We start from the raw sequence: 18,018 nt of genomic DNA, 5'->3' as shown, positions 1-18,018 counted from the left end.
AGAAGGGGGTGCCTGATCAGGGAACTCAGGGCTGAGCTGGGCACTGGCAGCAAAGTGTCTTTGGCAGCCTGTGCGGCTCATCAACCCAAGGGTTTGGGATTTTTCCTGCCCATCTCCCACCCCACAGGGCATCTTCTCCCTAGCCCCAGGCTCTTTTCCCCTCTGAACTCATGGTATTTGCTGTTTGCTTTTAAAACTCAAGCTGATGATCTTATGAATCTCTGTACAGCCTAGAGCCAGCAGATTGGCTACCACTCTGGTTGGCTGTCTTGGGGACAGAAGCTGGAGTGGACAGTGCCCAATCAGGTCCTCATTCATTCTGCAGTCCTGAGCTTCCATTTAGTCAGAACATTAAGCAGTGGCCATGCTCAGGAAGGCCAATCCCCACTGAGCATGCATAGATGCCAGCCAGGTTGACAGTGCTCTCACTGAGGTGTATGGCCTTGCTCTGGTGATGTGACCAAGAGCTGGCTGGAAGTAGGCATGAGTCACTGTGAATACTTTCTAGGTAAATACAGCTAGGGTCTGCAGCATGGATGTTCAGTAGCGTTTCATGGATGCAGGATGGGCTTGTGGTGAGGTTCACACAGCGAGGCTGTGAGGGCAGACCATGATTGACGTTCCCAGGATGAGGATGTGCCTTTGTGCCAAGTCCCACATCTTTCTCCTGGAGGAGAACTGATGAGGCTTCTCTTACTCCCTATTTCTCAGGAAAAAACCTGGGAGAAACCTCTTACTCCTATCTTAACCTCTTAAAACTCTCAGTGGGAAACCTCTCCCTCTTACATGTTTCTGAGGCTGCATCACGATCCTGGTACTTCCCTAACACCTTCTTTTGACTGAGCTTACTCTCACCTGCAGAGTTGATGGTTTGGGGCACTGGAATTCACTTTGGGAGTTTCTCTCTGAATCACATACAATGAAGTCCTGCCTCGAGGAGTGGGGAGGGCCTGGTTTGGAGCTCCTCATCCTCCTCACCTCCAGGTCAGCAGCAGCCCCAGATGAAAGGAGAGGTACCTGGGAGATGGCTCCAGAACTCAGTACCCATGTGTTGCAGGATAGGAGCTGTGGGTTGCGGGTAGGGGGAGGGAACACAGAGACATCAGAATCAGGAGGCATTTAATAAGTAGTGTGACAAGGAATAAAATACCTATTAATAAGGTACTTTGCAGACTTGATTCTAGCCCCATTAAACTTTTCTTTACCTTATTTCACACTCCATTTCCAAAGCACCCTCTCCTTCTCCCTGTATCTTTTAATGGTTCCAGCAAACCTGGGCCCTGATGAAGTTTGGCAGTTGAGATTTAAGGCAGTGTCTGGCTGAAGTGCACAGAAGCACGCAGGTATGGGAGAATCCTCTGGGTGGCTGGAGACATAAATCCAGACTCCAGACTGTCCAATTGATTCAGCGAGGCAGGCCGCGGAGAGCTGTGAGCACCGCGGGGCTAGGAGTGCCATGACTAATGGCGCCACAGGCGTTCCCAGGGTCGAATGTCCAAGGCAGGTGGCCACTGAAGTGAGGAGTCCCTCACCCCCACCCCGGAGTCCTTCATTCACGTACACATTCATGAACATTCACTGGGGCTGTGTCGACTCTATTTCAGGAGTGTTTTAATATTCAGCTTCCCAACCCTGACAGATGGAAGCTATCACCATTTTTACAGATGAAGAAGCTAAAGGAAGTACATTGGGTTGCCTGAGCTCACACAACTAATACCTGAGGCCAGGTATTAGCCAGTGAAGGTATTTGTTCCTGGTTTTGCACTCTGACTTCACGTGGGAATGTCCTTCAACAGTGAACTTGGTCCAGAGATCTGGGCAGATGGTTCTGTAAGGTCCCCAAGCCTGAGTCTGCTGCAGCTTTAGCAATAAAGTGACCCGCCCCTCCAGCTCCACTTCAGAGCATAAATGACAGGGGCAGCCCAGATGTCAGCTGGGGTCTCACCACCTTTGAGATCAAAGTCGGATTGCCTCAATCCCTCAGCTCCAGGACTCCCCAGGACTTCTGTGGGTTCCTTGGGTCTTACTTTATCTTGGCTCCTTCTGACCTGGATCCTTTGTCCTTAAAGATTGCCTCTGCATGACCCTGCTGTGGACAGGGAAGAAATGTCACTCCCTTCTGAGTTCTACAGAAGGGTCCAGGGGTTCACAACATTTGGGAGCAAAGTAGACTTCATTAGAGGTTGACATAGAGAAGGCAGGAGGAAGCTTCATCACAACCCCCAGAGAATTATGTAAACATCTCCCTGGTCGCTTCTGTTCCTTACGTCCTGGTGGCCTGCCTTAACTCTTCCTCTTAACACCAAGGGCGTCTCCCAATGGCATGTTGCCCTGTAGAACCAGCCTCCTCTTCGCTCTCCTGCTCTCTCCTCCCACCACAGAGAACCATCAGCAGGAGGTTCTCCGCCCTCCAGCCCTCAGGGCCCACCCATGGTACAGCCCATTCCCCTGAGAAGAGTGCAGCCAGGGTGGTAAATCACTGAAGACATCTCCCCTATAGAGTATGCCTACACTGGGAGTCAAAACCAGATTTTCCCTTCCGAGGACAAGATTTCTACCCAGCCCTGGCTCATTTTTCAGTCCCTTTCTCCCCAGCTGAATCCACTCTCCCAGGCCCCACAGAGCCAGCGACTCTTAGGACCACCTCAGCCATGGTTCTCACCCCTCCCCAAAGGGTTGTCCTGAGGGAGAGAGGAAGAAGCAGACCTGGTGTGAGGTGGGGTGGAGATTGTAGGTAACAAGGTCCTGAGGTGGTGGAGAGTCCCATGGTCCTCCACTGGGCACCACTTCTGTTTTTTCTTTCTCACTGTCATTCATTAGGCACCCGTGGGAAGGGCTGGAGCTGCTCTTCCTGAGAGCTGGGTGTCACAGGAGGGGGACCTCCATCCAGCACAGAAGCACAGCCATCCCCTCATTGGCTCCATGATGAGTCAGCCTTGCAGGGTGGCTGTATCTGGAGACAAGAGGCTGCCATTTCTCATCTCCTTAATCCCTGTAGAGACCCAGACACCCCTCTCTGTGTCTCCCAGGACTGATGGGTGGTCTCTACAGAAGATGGGATGATGATGGTGAGGATGATGGGCATGAGTTAATTAATGCTTGCTATGTGCTAGCACTTTTATTTTATTTAATCCTCACCACAGTTTTGCAGGAGAGACCCCAGTGGTAGCACTTAATAGTGAGGAAACTGAGGCCCAGGGAGTTGTGGGGAGTTTCCTTAGAATCTAAGTGAATAAGGTAGTTTTGGGTTCCATGATATTTTTAGTCTTAATAACCCCTTCTGAGTCAGTTACTCCTACATGTAGTCACATCTCCTAAGATTTCTATTACTTTATTGCCAATCCATTTTTTTTTCGGTGCCAGTTTCATAGTATACCCTAAACTATCATTCACTCCATTCTAGACTATTCCATCTGAATTATCCCATTCCACCCATGTTTTTCCAGGCAGCCAAATTTAACACCTCCATTCCATATCAACTCACTCAACACTTTTCTGATAACACTCATGCCACCCCACAGTAGCTCATTATCGGATTCACTTCAAACTATTCAATCTCCTTATGCTGCTTGTTGGATCCAATTCATTACTCTGAATACACTCTTGAGTATGTGCCAGTAGTGATCACAATAGGAAATTCAAGAGAGGCCCACCATGTCCTGTTGGGTGAGAGCCACCTAGGGGGTGACCTCCATGATCTGTGAGGCTGGCACTAATTGTGGGGCTCAGGACCTAAGGGTGGTTATTCCTAGAAGTGAGAGTGACTGGGGTATCCTCAAATGCAAAGAATAATTTTGTTATTCCATTGTTTACTATTTCTATACTTTAAGAACAATTTTAATCTTTCATTATGAAAAATTTCAAACATATAGACTAGTAATCCTCATGTACTCATTACACATAACAAATCTTTTCATCCATTCCTTCTTGGCTATTTTAATAGGTTCCATGTCATATTATTTTCAGGGATGCATGGTGTTTGGTTGTTCTGCCTTTTCTTATGGTAGATCTGGGAGGCTATATTAGCTGCCTGAGCCATCTTTTCCATTACCTTTTAACCTGACTTTGGCATCCATGGACAATCATTGCTGACATGCCTTATTTCTTATGGATTGTAAAATGGTTTCTTTAGAATTTTCTCAATCCTTTTGCATGTACTAGCTGAAGTTTATTTAGTTAAAAAAATTCTTTGTCACATATTAGTTACCCTGAAATGTATTTTGTATAGGAAAGGTAGAAAAACACTAGATTCTTGCCCTTTATTATTTTTTTTTTGGAACTACAAAAGTTGGTTCCTAGCAAGCTCTTATGGGAATCAATGATGTATTTTTTTTTGTAAATATCATTATCAACTCAGAATTTAAAAAATCTTAAGCAACACTAAGATTGACTAAGTGTTAGGGGAAGGATACAAGGAAACAGTAAACTCAAACACAACATAGCAACAAGTCTTTTCAAGAAGATCTAAGCCATCAAATATAACTTTGGAAAAAGTTCCCTTTTCTGCACTGGGACATATTTCAGAGTAACCGACAAGATCTAATGACGTGTGTAATACAAATTAGTACAAAGAACGTCACTTAGATCTTGGGCTTCGTGTTTATATGTCATTATTCATTCAAGTTGAGAGCCTACAAGACCATATTTCATTCTTCAGTGGGCCATAACTCATAATTTTAGTCTCAGGTTTATTTATAATAAGCAACCTAGGTCAGGTGTATCTTTCTAAAAACATTCTTATGCTTAGGATTTCCTTTTATCTCTGCTAGGAAATTCCATCAGTGTTTACCAGGAGGTCTCTTGGAGCCACAGTGTGGCTCACATTCCTGGGGAGGGGGAACAGGGTAGAGAGCAGCTGTCAACACTTCTCTTCCCACCATGTCACATGATGATTACAAATCAAATTCTCTGCCTTCACACACAAGCTCCAGTACTTAGGAGCAGTATCACTTTAGGAAAATTCTGAAACTATTGCTCATCCACAAAGGGAAATTAAAAATTAACTCACAAAGTTCAAATTCGTAAATGGGATTCTCTCATCAGTGTCCTTAAGAGAAGTCTCAGATATACAGGTCCCAGCCATTCAGGTACACATTCAGTAGACATACACTTATATCGGCTTAGGTGCACATGCATGTAATTTTATAGAGAGGACAGAAGGTTAATATTATTTCCACTCATGTATTCTCTTTCCTAGAATAGTGACTTGCATATAGCAGGCATTCATTAAACATTTCTTAACCTATATGAATGAGTAACTGAAGAATGAATATAGTTTAGTGAACACAGTTATTCCTTTTGACTACATATCTTCCTACTATCTTGAAGATGAATATTTACTATCATTCTCATATATATTTTTACATTTTGCTACAATGTAGGCCTTCATTTTTTTCTTTTTTTTATGTACACATCACATAAAATTCACCATTTAAACTATTTTAAAGTGTAAGATTTAGTGGCATTATGTATATTCAAAATTGCAACATGTACACTCAGAAAAATGAAATTATATCCCATCTATGTATGATATATTAAAGTGCATAAATGCATTCTCCTGTCATGTATAACTAATTAAAACAAGTTTAAAAAAAATTTTTAAATGTTGTGCAACCATCACCACTATTTAGGTCCAGAAATTATTCATCACCCCAAAAGGAAGCATGATACCCATTAAGCAGGCACCTCCCATTCCCCACACCTCCCAGCCATGGGCGGCCACTACGCTCCTGTACAGCTGTGTGAATTTGCCTATTGTGTATACTTCATATCAATACGATCATATTATGTGGCTTTGGGGGCCTGACTTTTCTTTTTTTTATCAGACTTTCTATTTAAGAACAGATTATATTTAAATAAAAGAGAAGTCAATAGAATAGAGAAAAGGGATAGACAGGGAGATAGGAGGGACAGGAAAAGGGAGGAACTGGAGCGTGAAATTGGCCAAATCATGCTATGTGCATGTATGAATATACCACATGAACTTCATCTTTATTTATATCTATAAAGCACCTCTTAAAAATGATAGATAAATAAAAGGAAGACCAGTAGATAGAGGAAGGAGGACAGGGGGAGGGTGGAGGAGAGGGAAAGAGGAATTACTGGAGATTGAAATGGGGCCAATTATACTCTATGCATGTATGATATTGTCAAAACAAACCCCACTATTATGTATAACTAAAACCCACTAATAAAATCATAAAAAAGAATAGTTTAGATTTAGAGAAAAATTGCCAAATAATAGTGTTCCCATGTACTCCAAATTTACTTATGGATTTTTAAACTCATAAAATTTCATATATTTGCTGTTTTACTCTATTACAAACTTTGTCCTTTTGGGTGCTCAAATTTTCCCCATCTTTGCCTGGTGGGTCCAGAACTTATTCTTATACGCAAACTCAGGGCATCTACCTCTTTCTCTCAGTTTCCTCAAGTTGACTTTGATGTGCTTTTTGATTGGCATGTTTATGAACCTGACAGTTAATCAGAAATGTACCTGTTTGGTGTTAGATGAAGGAAAGTTGAGAGGAGGGAGGTGAAGTCCATTGAGTAGTAAGATACACACACAAAAAAGATGCTAATTCAATGTCTAAGGACAATGGCATTTTGTACAATATGCTCTGGGGTTTTGAACCCTTCTAGATCAGTTCCCGCTGGGCTGAAGAGTCCAGGCTGTCCTCCTCCCTCTGGACTGTGGGAAGCCGGGGCTTGCTACCCTGGTCCAGCCATGCATTGATAATTAAGCAGTCTCCCTGCAGTCCCTGCTCAGAGCTCATCAGCCGCAGGCTTCGGGAATGATTAGAAATAGCTTCGGAGTGCCACATTCCACCACTGTTTCAGGAGAAGCCCTGTGGTTCCTCTCATCTCAGGAAACTGAGAGAAAGAGGTAGATGCCCTGAGTTTGCCTGCCTCCTGCATGCAGCAAAGACAGGCTCATGGAGGAGGATGTGAGCGCCAAGGACTGACTGTCCACAGACAGGCTTTGTGTTCCAACTTTACAGTTCTTTTCTCTCCACATCAGCTCAAAGAGTAACTACTCCCCAATGGTAGGAGCAACTTTACAGCAGATGTAGCAATAGGAACTTCACAGGTTGGATGGTGTATCATAAACACCACCCCAAAGGGGCTGAGGTATGCGTGAAGATGGGGAAATGTCCCATCAGTCAGCAGAAGGTGCCTGAGGACAGGCCTGGCCGGGGCCAGAGCTCATATCCAATGGCTTTCAGAGTCCAGTGGGAAAGAAAGATGAATGTGGCTTCCCATTCCAGGCCCAAGTGTGCACCACTCTCCAAAAGGACAAGTTCCTCAAATGCATAACATGGTCAGAGACAGAGAAAGGCCATGCAGTTGCCCCAAAGAGTCCAAGTGTGCAAGGTGGTTTTAGTTTTGTCCTTTGGTAGTGGAGGTGGAGGACGGACTGCTGCTTCTTTCCTGTCTTTTTACTTCTAGAAGATTTATCCCCACTTCCCTTCTTTGAGGCAGAATCAGGGGGAGGGAAGTATAGCTAAGGAGGGACAAAGGGAGAAGGGAAAAACAGAAAGGGAGAAGAAGAAATGTAAGAAAACAGAAAACAATCTTAGGAGAGGCTAGCAGAAAGAGAAAATATTACCCGTTGTGGCTGGTGGTTAAAAGGATGAGCTCTCTCCATTCCCGCCAGGATGATAAAGTGCTCATAGCTGGGAGGTCCGTGGGGATGGGAGAGCTGTGTAGAAGGGTAGGGGTGAAGAGGGGAGTGAGTCAGGGCTAGGGAAGATGCCAGCCCAGGTGCCTTCTGTCTCAGCCTGCTGCAGGAGAAAAGAGGTAAAGGAGTGTAGGGGGCAAAACTATCCCCACTCCACCTGGCCCCTGCCACAAAGCCAGGAGCCAAGTGAATAGGAGAACAGAAACATTCTCTTTAGCACTACTCCCAGGATGATGCTGACCTTGAATCCCAAGGTGATGTGGAAGGAGTCCCAGCTTTCTTCTTCTGAAACTACTTCCCCACTACATGTACTAAGTCCCCAGAGGGGTGAGGACATTTCATCAGGGTCACCATCAAGTGTGTCCCCTGCCCTTGTTGGGCAGGCAGAGAGAGCTTGCCCTTCAGTGGGATGGCGTCCTTGGGCCGACAGGTGTCTGAAAACATACATGGCCACTGGACGGGGAAAGGGAAGCATGAGGCCCCCAGAGTCACCCACCTTCTCATCTTGATGTAGACCATTCCTCAGGGATTGGAGCATGTTTGTGAAAGGTGTTTAATTCTCTTATGCTAGTTCTAGAAAAAAACAAAAACTCTCTTACCATGCAATAAAACTTCCTGGGCCTCCAATTCCATGAACACTGACGTGCCCTCTTGGCAACATTTTTTCTTGCTCACTTTCCAGCAGCTGGTGGCCAGGAGGCCTGGCAGGACTGCATTTTGAGGGCTTGGGTGCTGCTGATAAAGCCTTCTTCCTTTACATGTCCAGCCTTGGATTGCCAGCTGGACTCAAAAATGACCAGGGGTGCTAGCCAGTTTTCCATGGCTGGAACAAAATACCTGAGAAAAACAACTAAGAGGAGGAAAGACTTATTTTGGCTCACAGTTTTCAGAGGTATCAGTCCATGGTCAGCCAACTCCATTGCTTTGGGCCAGAGGTGAGGCAGAACATCATGGAGGAAGGTTCTGGCAGAAGAAATCTGCTACCTCCAACCATCCAGGAAGGGGAGGATCGTAGGAGAAGGAAAGAGAAGGAATATGAATGAGAAAAGAAGGGGCAATGGACAAGATATACCCTTCCATGGCACACTCCTAGGGACATACTTCCTCCAATTAGTCTCTGTCTTCTATAGTTTCTATCATCTCCCAATAATGCCATCAAATTATGAACCTATCAATGCATTAATCCATAGCAAGGTCAGAGCCCTCAGGATCCAAATCCTTCCCCAAGGTCCTGTCTCTTAATATTGTTGTATTAAGGACCAAGCCTTTAACATATGAGACATACCCTTCCCTTTGGTTGTACGACGTATTGGAATTTATGGTTAAGAATCTTTTCTACAGTATTCAGGATTCAGTTTGCTCCTTCAAAAAATAAACAACAACAACAACAAAACAACAACAACAACAACAACAAGAGAAGCACAATGACTTTCTTTTGAAATCTGTTGGAAGCATTACTGGCCCAAAGTGAATAAACTAAAGACAAGGGCCCTTCATAGAAGTGGTTCCTGGGGTGGGTGCCAGGCATTTCACTCTGCCAGTGTGTCTCTTTTATCACTCCCCTCTTTACTCCTGCCCTTCTGCCAGAGTCTCACATCTAAATTCCTCAGATGTATTTCATCTGTTTTTTACTCCCAACATTTATGAAACTAAGAGTTTAGGTTCTTTTCTATACAGAGAACCAATTCTGCAGCTCTCTGGGCACCAACTGGGAATCCAATGATTCCATTCAAATCAGTTTAATTCCATTCCATTCCATTCCATTCCATTCCATTCCATTCCATTCCATTCCATTCCATTCCATTCCATTCCACTCCATTCCTTTCCACTCAGACTTATCATGGCCCTACAATTTCAAAGTTCAGTCTTGCAAGATTGCCGCCCCCCCCCTTCAGATGCCAGTTGAAAGTTTAGGCTTTGGGAATTTCCATGACTTCTTCCTTGTGTTTGACAATTTGTTATAATGGTTAACAGAACTCAGGAAAGTGTTTTGCTTACCTGTTTGTTTGTTTATTTATTTATTTTGCATCTCATAAAATTCATTTATTTTTATTTTATCCTTTTTAACTGAAATTTTGTATCCTTTAGTCAACATCTTTCCATTTTCCCCTCCACAGTCCTGGTAACCTCCATTCTACACTTTGCTTCTATGACTTTGTAGTTTCCACACATAAGTTAGAATATGCCGTATTTACCTTTCTGTGCCTGGCTTGATTCACTTTGTATTGTGTCTTATAGATTCATCATAGTGTGGCAAGTGACTTTTCTTTTTAAAGACTGAATAGTATTCTGTATTTATGTACCACATTTTCTTTACTCATCCATTCTTTCATAGAAATTTAGTTGTTTCCCTATCTTGGAAACATAATTTGAGTACTATTGCTGTGAAAATGGGAGGGCAGATGTCTCCTTTACATATCTTTTCTTTTCTTTGAATGTATATCCAGTAGTGAGATTCCAGGATCACATGGTAATTACTTTTTGAGGAATATCCATACTATTTCCCATAATGGCTGTACTGATTTACAATTCCATCAACAGTGCAGAGAGTTTGCTTTTCTCCCTCTCCTCTGCATCACTTGTTGTGTGTGTGTGTGTGTGTGTGTGTGTGTGTGTGTGTGTGAGAGAGAGAGAGAGAGAGAGAGAGAGAGAGAGAGAGAGAGAGAGAGAGAGAGGGAGAGAATAGTAGGAGTTGATAGTTCATTGTGGCTTTAATTTGCATTCTTCTGATAATTAATGATATTGAACATTTTTTTAAATACCTGTTAGCCATGTACATGTCTTCTTTTGAGAAATGTTTGTGTTAATTAGCTTTTCATTCCCTTGTCTAAACAGGAATATGACAGGAACATCCAGGAGGAAAAGTTTATTTTGGGCTCACAGTTTCAGAGATCCAGTCCATGGTTGGCTGAATCCATTGCTCTGGGCGTGAGATGAGGAAAAACTCATGGCAGAAGGGCATGGTGGAGGAAAGCTTGGAGAGAGAGAGAACAAGTGACAAAATATAATTCCCCAAGGCACACTCCCAGTGACCTACTTCTTCTAGCCATGCCCCACTTGCCTACAGTTACTACCCAGTAATTCATTTAAACTATTAATCCATCAAATGGATTAATATACTAATTGGTTTATCCCTCTTCTCATCCAATGGTGTCACCTCTGAACATTCCTGACTTGTCACATGGGTTTTTCAGGGGACATCTTATATCTAAACCATGACATATCTGTTCAGATCTTTGGACATTTTTAAATGAGACTTTTACCAGGTGCGGTGGCGCATGCCTATAATCCCAGCAGCTAGGGAGGCTAAGGCAGGAGGATCACAAGTTCAAAGTCAGCCTCAGCAAAAGCGAGGTGCTAAGCAACTCAGTGAGACCCTGTATCTAAATAAAATACAAAATAGGGCTGGGGATGTGGCTCGGTGGTTGAGTGCCCCTGAGTTCAATCCTTGGTATCAAACCAGGCCAAACCAAACCAATCAAAAAAATAAATTAAATTGTTTTCATGCTATTGAGTTCCTTATATATTTTGAATATTAGATGTACAGATATAAGATGTAAGTTTGCAATATTTTCTATTTCCTAGTTTATCTCTTCAATCTGCTGATTATTTCATTTATTCTGTAGAGTATACCAGTTTATTACAAAGAATACAACTTAAGAATGGGAGCGATCAATAGGGTATAATTCAAGAAGAGTCTGATGGTAAAGTTATAGGGCGAGGCATGGTGGGTGGAATCTCTGTACCCTCTCGGGGTGCCCTCTTCTATTACCTCCTTATGTTCATCAAGCTCTCCAAACTCCAGGACTATTTAGAATTTTATGGAAGCTTGATTACATAGGCATGATTGATTAAATCATTGGTCATGGGCTTGAACTCAATATCCAGCCCCTTCCTACTCCTGGGCCAAAGTCCCCACCCTCCAATCACATTAATCATGTGGTGGTTCTTCTGGTCACCAGTCCCATGCTCTAAGAGTTGCCTCATTCATGTAGACTCAGGTATGGTTGAAAAGGCCTTATTATGAATAACAGATGATGTTATTATGAATAACAGAAGATGATGTTCCTCTCACCTGTTTCATTCAGAGAATTACAAAGTTTTGAGAAGCCCCATGTTAAGGATCAGGGATGAAGAACAAACGTCTATTTCTTATTATGTCACAACATGACACCCATATGTGTATGTGTGTGTGTGTGTGTGTGTGTGTGTGTGTGTGTGTGTGTGTGTTCATGCATATAGTGTGTACCTGTGTGCCTTGGAATGCAACTGGTAGAGACAACTAAATACCAAAATCTAGGGGTCACTTTTTCTCACACTTCCCCACCTCTGCAGGCATTAAATGTAGCCAAGTGATTGAGTTCCAACCAATGGAAGTGATGTGTGACACCTCTAGGATTCGGCATCCAGGACCAATGAGGTACTCTTCCATGCCCATTCCCATTTCTGCTGGGTGAGATGGCAATGACTTTTTTGTTGTTGCTCTTTTAGAAAAACATGACAGTAGAGTATACCTTGACATATTATACATGAAGTATAACTTCCCTTTCTGTGGTTGTACATGATGTGCGGTTACACTGGTCATGTAACATAACAAAGTTCTGATTCATTCTACTCTCTCTCCTATTCCCATCCTCCTGCTCTCCCCTTCATTCCCCTTTGTCTAATCCAATGAACTTCTATTCTTCCCTCCCCATCTGATTGTGTGCTAATCTCTGCATATCAAAGAGAACATTTGGCCTTTGATTTTTTGAGGGACCATAGTTTCTATGTCTGAGATAGGGTTGACTTTGAAGGTGCCTGCTTTGGTTGGTTTCCCTAGAGACAGACTCTGAAAGAGCTATCTGCATGAAGGTGGTTTATTATTCGGTTATCTCACAGTACAAGTCAAGATCAGGTCTGTCCCTCTGTACAAGAGGGAAACGTTGAACTGAATGCAGTCCCAGCAGAGATTTCTCCTGGTCACATGGAGTGCTCTGAAGTTGAGAGGACCTTCAGACATGTCCCAATTGTAGAATCCTATGGGCCTTCCTATCCCTGCATTACCTAGAGCAACACCTTAAGGGAGGCAGCACCTTTCAACAATATCTCAAGAGGGTCCCAGCTGTATGGCTTCCTCTCAGCAAAAACCACTCCTCAGCACCTATACCCTGAGGGCAATCTGTGGTATATCTTAGCTCCCATTGGGTGACATTGAAAGCCTGAAGTTGGCAGAGTTCCACTGTTCAGGCTCCCTGCTGTTCAGGCTCCCTGCATGCCTGTGTCCCCTTAACTCTCACAGGATGGGGTAACCAATGGAAACACAAGGAAAGCACATGCCATTCTGTGGTTTCCATTGAAATCTCCCCTTTGACTTTTTAAACATCTAGTGAAGAGACAAATGTTCTATAAAGAAAAAGAATCGAAATGGATATTTTGGGAGACTAGCCAAGGAGGAAACTGCTGAAGGAAAACCTGTTAGAATCTAGGCCTCCACAACTTGTGTCTTCTACCAGATGGTCAGGTTTCAGTAATCCACATATAGATACCTCCTGTGCCCTCTCATTCACAAGTTAGATATTAGCCTGTGCTTGGCAAACTCAGTCCCGAGTAGCTTTTTATCTTAGCCACCATATTTTACAAAATGGCATGCTTAACCCATTGTCTATTTAATTTTATGCCTGAAAGAGATATTTCTTTGCTAGTATGGAAGGTGAGCTTTCAATACTCAAATATCAAGTCCTGCCTCTACATTCCACCTCCCACTACCTCAGTAATGTTAAATCATAATTTTCTGGTGAAATCAATCTTTAGTGCTTATACTACAATTCTACAAGCATTGTTCACTACTGTGTATTCTCTAGTTTTATTTTATTTCTTGTATTATAAAATTTTTAGGAGTTAATGATTGACTGTTCTTTTAAACATTGATTAGTTTTCTAAATATCTGTAACTAATTCTTCCCATACCTGTGAGCAATCCAAAAGTCTCTCTCAATATGGTTCAGCAATTTGGTACTCTGTCAGTTCTTGGCATCTTCTCTATCGGAGCTTTCTACCCTCAAACTTCCATCTGGACAGGTTGCTCCAGGCCACCTACACAGCTGTTGCTCAGGGATTTCCTTTCACTATCCTTTGCTTAGTCTTTCAAAAGCCTAAGAAAATGTTTGAGACATGGAAAAATTTTGATTGACTCCCACAATAAAATTGCAGGTTAGAAATAAATCAACATTTAATGGAATTGGGTAATATCGCATTAACTAGTCAAATGCAGCCCATCTCAAAACCAATTCAGCTAAACTCAATATTCCCTTCAGTAGCTCTCTGACTCTGATACAATCTGCTCACACAGTTTTACCCTAAGATATCCCAGAAAATGTCAACAAAACAGTTATTTCAAATGGCTAGAGTTACTCTGACAGATAGAAAGATCTGGAGAGGGTTGGCATCTATCCAAATCTGTCTTTACACAAAAAGTTGACCACAAAAAGGTTAACCTAATGGGAAACTTGGGTCTTTTGAAGGTATCTTCCTGCCAGTCTCAGATCTGGCTCCTGGATGCATTTGCTCACCTGCTACTGTTGCGAGCCTCCCTCCTCTGATGTAATTTGCTCTGTATTCTCTAAAAGTTTGGTGAGTTACCTGACTCCATTTTTTTCTCTCTCCTCTTTGGAAAAATGATTGTACAAATGATCCTTTGGGTGTCGACTTTTTTTTAACAAAGTAGTCTCCTGCTCCCTGTTTAGCTCTTTCTCTAGTCCCTGAGAGGAGACTGGATCAAGAATCAATCTTTCCAGTTGTTCATTTCATGAGACTCTTGTCACATGATATTCTGGACATTGTCCCTTTATAGCCCTGATGAATTATCCACCCCTCTCCACCATACTTGTAGACCCAGGGTGCTGATTTTTAGGAACTATGTCATCCATCTATTTTTCTTTCTGCTTCCAGCAGAATTTGGCCAATGGGGTCTCCACAGGATCTCCAGAGAGGATCCTAGTGAGATTACAGGAGCTTCTGTCCAGATGGGCTTTCACACAATTCTCTTGGCTCAGGGAACTGACCTCTCCTTGCTGGCTAAGTCATCTATTTTCTAGTGTAAAAAATAGTCCCAGGCATTAGCCATTTTGTAAATGATTATGTAGCTCTTCAGACTCAGGAAGGTAAGATATTTCAGATTCTTCCTGTAACTTAATTTTTAAGTTTCTATTTTGCTGTGAGTGTAAATACATGATTGCAGCCAAATTATTCTTCCTCCTTTCACCTTGTGCTGGGACTTACTTCCTTCGGTTGTAAGTGGGGGAGTTAGAACATCTCATTGTATGTCCCACAACAGCCCCTGTTGAGCTGTATTTTGTCTCATTTGGTCTTCAGTGGTCATTCCACTCAGGCTACTGACCAGTCTACCTTTGTTGTGGTTTCTAGAATCCTTTCAGGCCTGCTTTGCTATATGTTAGATATAACAGGTGGATTTCTTCTTTGATGCTTGAACACTGTTCTGGGACCCTGTTTGGGAAATGGGACACATTGTCTCTTTGACTGTTGTTGATCTCAATCCTAGCAGAGAACTATTAATTAAGGGGGTAGAAAACTACACTCCATCTTCTCCCTAATGTTTATACATCCATTCCATATCCTCTGAACCCCTTCTCTTCCCTTTAATCCTGTATACTTCAGAAACCCCAAATCCATAAGAGGACTGGATAACCCTGAAGGGAAGTTGGAGGAGTCAGGAGGACCAAGTCTGAAGGGAGAAATAGGTTACTACTTAAAATTCAAGCTTGTTCTCACTCCACTCCCAACTTTGCTTTTTTAATAACTTGAAGAAGCACCGAGGAATGAGGAATGGTAAGAAATAATCGGCTGAACATTCTCCAGCTTAGGAGAAAAGAAACTGATGGTGGGAAGTTTGGGGAGTGGATGTTGGGAAGTCTCCCAGGGAGATGAAGGACTGGGGCTTAACTTCCTTAAGGGTCTACAGGAGCCCCGATTCAAAAATATCCACCAGAAATTCATTTTCAGTTCAGGATGGAATAAGACTGAGACCTGCTCAGAAAGGCCAGGAACAGGTTGAAACAGAAAACAGTGCCGTTTAATACCTGAAAAGTTGAAAAAGCATATCATTTACCAGGTTTGAAGATGAAGCCCCGGGCTCCATCATTTCTTTTTTCCAGTCCTCGTCCAGGCTGGACTCTGTAAGAGTGATCCAATCACAACTGTCCCAATCACAACTCCCCTGCTGTGATTGGTTCAGGTAGCAAGGTTTAAGCCAATCAGTGCATGGGATTCAGTATTGACCTGTTATTGGTCCAAGAGTTGTCAAGAAGCTTATGTGGCCCAGTTCAGATAGGGGAGAATATTCCTTTGTTAAAGAGTTATTTTCTCTCCCCCTTTTCCTTCTTTGAACACTAAGGGGAATAGATTTCCTAACTAAAATGCTTCCTAGTGGAATTAAGTCCTGGGGTGGGTTGAGATAGTCCTTTGGAGAGTGAAAAATCTCTTCCCTTCCATTCCTCCATCCCTAAGAATATTGTAAATGCATTCAAGATATTCACATTTTGGATTTATGTCATCCAGGTTCCAATGTGTGTTCCATTCTGCCCAGACCAGAAGAAGACATAACTGAGGCTCCTGTGGGGGACCCACCACTCATCACCACCTCTCCCTCCCATATTACATATTACTTCTCTGCTGCTGCTGAAACCAACCACCCTCCTACCTGGAGCCTTGGGGATTTTCCCAATTAGAGCAGCAACCCCAAGTCCATGAAAAATAAGTCACAGACGCTTTCTGAGACGCTTTCTGACTTTGGGAAAATCGTCTGCTCATTTATTGTGACATTGCTGAATAAAATATAGAGGAAGAAAACAGAGGGGTACCGGCTCTGTGGCTCTAACAACCTCCTATCCTAAGTACCACAGTGTCTGCCTCTGTTGAACTCCCTGCTGCGTGATTGATTCTAAGTGACTAGTTTCCCTGTGGGTTCCCTCTATCAGGAGACAGGATGGCAGGGGGTCTGTCTGGGCATGCTTATCTGGATATTTGTTTCTTCTTTTGTTCTTTCTTCTCAGTGGAGGAAATGGTAAGGGGGCTCATATCTTCATATCTTGTTTCGGCACCTCTTACTCCATTGATGTTTCCCGTGCACAATGGAGCTGCTGCTCACAGCTCTCTCTCTCTGACATCAATCAGCTTCCCTGAGGAAAAGATGTATTATTCAATAAATGATCTGGGGACAATTGGGTAGCCACACAGAAAAAAATAAAATAAAATAAAATAAAGCTAGAACTACAACCCACCTGACCTCAAAATAAATTTCAGATGGGCAAGACTTTTAAGCAGGAGAAAAATAATGCTGTGAAATTACAAGAAGACACTATGCTAATAGAATTAAATGCTGACAAAAATGGACATATTTTTGAAAATTGTAAAATGTTAACAAAGGAGGGAAGAAGAAATAAAAAAGCCCTTAATACACCAACATTCAGTAAATAGAAAGAGTAATCAAATCTTTCCTCTACTTTTCACCAATAAGACCCCAAATCCAGTTAAGTTGTGAGTTTTACTAATAAATACTAGTGCGGTAATGTTTCTTACCTTATCCCATTTGTTCTGAAGTGACATCCCCTTTCTCCACAGAAAAGTCTTAACTGGGCTTCTCCAGAAATCTTCACCATGGCTGATTTTAGGACTGTCAGCAAAAGAGTCTCTGCAAAAGAGTTCAATGTAGATAACTTCCTATTTTCGTGTCGCCCTGTTTTACTTGGCCACTGGCTGAGAAGATATCAGCACTCCAGGTGCTGGACACCCCTTTGTTTTTCACAAACATGTATCCCGTATAGTAGTTTGTAGAAATGTGTAAACAGGCCTCTGGCCTTGAGCTGGGACTTCACAGAGATGTCTACATTTTTAAGATAATAGAAGTTAGCAACTGGGCTCCATGGTAACAACTGGCAGGGGGAGGAAAGAAAGGGGAGATGAAGCTCCTTCCTTCTCAGGTGTTGTCCTTGAAGAGTTAACTTGCTCAAAACAGTGAGATAAAAAGCTGCTTTTTATGTGAACTTCTGCAGACTGAACTTCTGAGTCCCTCCCCTTACATGCTGGGTATAAAACCCTGAAATTCCCTGAACTCAAGGTTCAGGGGATTGATTGATTACAGCAAAAGCTGTGCCCTCTGAACCTGGCTGCAGCCAAATAAAACTGTTTCCTGATATCTTTGGTGCCTTGCCTCATCTGTCCCTATAACAGTTCCAGGAAGTGGCCCACTTCATAATTTAGCCACAGTTCTGAAACAGTGTAACAAGTGCTGGTCCACAGAGTTTTTATAACCATTAAGCAAAACTCTGTAATCACCAAGCC

At 42.8% G+C, this 18,018-nt stretch overlaps 1 long non-coding RNA gene across 1 annotated transcript; it reads right to left on the bottom strand.

Annotated features, from left to right (window-relative positions):
• Positions 1–1,135: 1,135 nt before the first annotated feature.
• Positions 1,136–17,721, bottom strand: LOC144365523 (uncharacterized). The gene is made up of 4 exons (XR_013424047.1): positions 17,257–17,721; positions 8,357–16,856; positions 7,610–8,254; positions 1,136–2,089 (listed from the first exon to the last, which is right to left on the bottom strand). It is a non-coding gene; the product is annotated as an uncharacterized LOC144365523 (long non-coding RNA).
• Between the last annotated feature and the right edge of the window lie 297 nt (positions 17,722–18,018).

Source organism: Ictidomys tridecemlineatus, chromosome 7 (assembly GCF_052094955.1).
Source record: "Ictidomys tridecemlineatus isolate mIctTri1 chromosome 7, mIctTri1.hap1, whole genome shotgun sequence".
Lineage (NCBI taxonomy): Eukaryota > Metazoa > Chordata > Mammalia > Rodentia > Sciuridae > Ictidomys > Ictidomys tridecemlineatus.
This window is presented reverse-complemented; position numbering and strand designations above follow the sequence as displayed.